Source organism: Helianthus annuus, chromosome 13, assembly GCF_002127325.2.
Source record: "Helianthus annuus cultivar XRQ/B chromosome 13, HanXRQr2.0-SUNRISE, whole genome shotgun sequence".
In the NCBI taxonomy this organism is placed as follows: Eukaryota; Viridiplantae; Streptophyta; class Magnoliopsida; order Asterales; family Asteraceae; genus Helianthus; species Helianthus annuus.
Window position 1 is genome coordinate 108,384,553 of NC_035445.2, and position 2,258 is coordinate 108,386,810.

The window sequence follows — 2,258 nt, forward strand, 5'->3', positions numbered from 1 at the left end:
TTACAGAAGGCTGAGCACGGGGCCGTGTCAGTGCAACACGGGGCCGTGTCCAACTTTCCAGTAACAAGGATCCAGAAAACAATCACTGTAACTCCGACCACTTGCCGTGTTCACTAAGCACGGGGCCGTGGTGAACCTTCTGACCAACATTCTTTTCTGTTTTGTTGCAGGACTTGGAACCCGACGCCACCTCTACGTAGTGTATGAGCTCCAGTTCTAATAAAGACATAAAAGAACCTCTAGAAGAACCCGAACGCTTTCTCAGAAAAAGACTAAAAGCTAAAAACCAAGAGAAGGTTTCGGGGGACCCACTTCCAATGGCGGACCAGCGTACCCTCATGGATTACCTACGACCCACCGTAGGTAACCTTGGCGCCGCTATCAATGCACCGAATGTCGAAGCCAATAACTTCGAACACCGGCCACATTTCATACAGATGCTTCAAAACTCTGCAACCTTTCATGGGCTTGCGGACGAGGATCCCCATCTACATATTACTAATTTCTTAGAAATATGTGATACCTTTCGGATCAAAATGGAGCATCAAATGACGCCATTCGCCTTCGAACGTTTCCATTTTCACTAAAAGACCGAGCAAAAGCTTGGCTTAATACCCTCCCAGTTGGTTTGGTAAACACCTGGGATGAACTAGCCCAAAAATTTCTATATAAGTATTTCCCTCCCGCTAAAACGGCTAAATTAATGACTGAAATTAATACATACTCGCAAGACGAGGGGGAATCCTTATATGAAACTTGGGAAAGATTCAAGGAGCTGTTACGAAAGTGTCCTCATCACGGTCTTGCAGTGTGGCAACAAGTATCCACCTTCTATAATGGATTGTTGCCACATACTAGACAAACACTTGGCTCTAGCTCCGGGGGACTTTTAGGTAATTGCCGCCCGCAAGAAATATATAATCAGATTGAGGAAATTGCTCAAACCAATTTTCAATGGCACACTCCCCGAGGCAATAAATCTATTGCCACGGGCGCCCATAAGGTTGATGAAAGCACTTCTTTACAAGCCCAAATCGAGGCCCTTTCGTCAAAAATTAAAAAGCTAGAAATGACAAAAACAGTCTCGGTTATGGCTTGTGAAGGGTGTGGTGGGCCACATGAAAATTGGAGTTGTATGAAAGAAACAGATGATCAAACAGAGTCGGTAAACTACATTGATAATAGACCTAGGCCGTCGGGTCCCCCAATGGGCACCTACAACCAAGGATAGCGTAACCACCCTAACCTTGGTTGGAGAGAACCCGGCAATAGTAGTAACCAACAAAACCTAAATCAACGAACAAACTTTCAACAACCAAGGAACGAGTCACAAAATTTTTCTCAACAACAAGGTGGACGAGAAAGGCTTGAAGATACTATATCTCGCCTCATCTCCGACACTGAAAAGAAAAACTCGGATAGGTTTCTACAATTAGAATCAAATTTTAGAAATCAACAAGCTAGTATTCAAAACATCGAAAAACAAATAAGTCAACTAGCTCAAAATTTCTCCGAGAGACCACAAGGCGCATTACCAAGTAATACCGAAACAAACCCAATGGCACAAGTTCATCTCATAACACTACGGAACCGTACCGTGGGTCATGCGGAAGGCCCACCACCTACCGAGGAGACCGCAACAACGCCCCAACAAGAGACGGGTTCTCCTCCTTCACCAGAGCCTATCAAGGCTCCTCGAGTTCCGTACCCCGGTAGGTTAATCCGTCAAAAGACCAATGAGCAATTCGCAAAATTCGAAAGTCTACTAAAACAATTGCATGTCAACATTCCTTTCATTGACGTCCTAACCCAAATGCCTAAATACTCTAAGTTCATGAGGGACTTCCTCACTCATAAAAGGAAAATTGAAACATTGCAATTAGTTAACTTAGGCGAAGAATGCTCTGCTCTCGTACTCAACAAACTCCCCCAAAAGAAAATTGATCCCGGAAGCTTCACAATTCCTTGCTCGATCGGGGATTCCCCCGTTCGTAATGCACTAGCCGACCTTGGGGCTAGCATTAACCTCATGCCCGCATCAATGTTCAAAAGACTCGGTCTAGGAAAAACAAGTCCTACAAAAATGAGTATACAACTTGCTGATCGATCCGTCAAATTCACGCAAGGTGTCATTGAAAATCTCCTAGTCAAGGTCGACAATTTCGTCTACCCGGCCGACTTTGTCATACTTGATATGGAAGAAGACACCGAAGTCCTCCTCATACTAGGGAGACCATTTCTCGCCACCGCACAAGCAG

General features: G+C 44.8%; 1 non-coding gene across 1 annotated transcript; it reads right to left on the reverse strand.

The window, feature by feature from the left end:
* Positions 1-697: 697 nt before the first annotated feature.
* Positions 698-804, reverse strand: LOC118486195. Its single transcript, XR_004878050.1, has one exon. It is a non-coding gene; the product is annotated as a small nucleolar RNA R71 (small nucleolar RNA).
* Between the last annotated feature and the right edge of the window lie 1,454 nt (positions 805-2,258).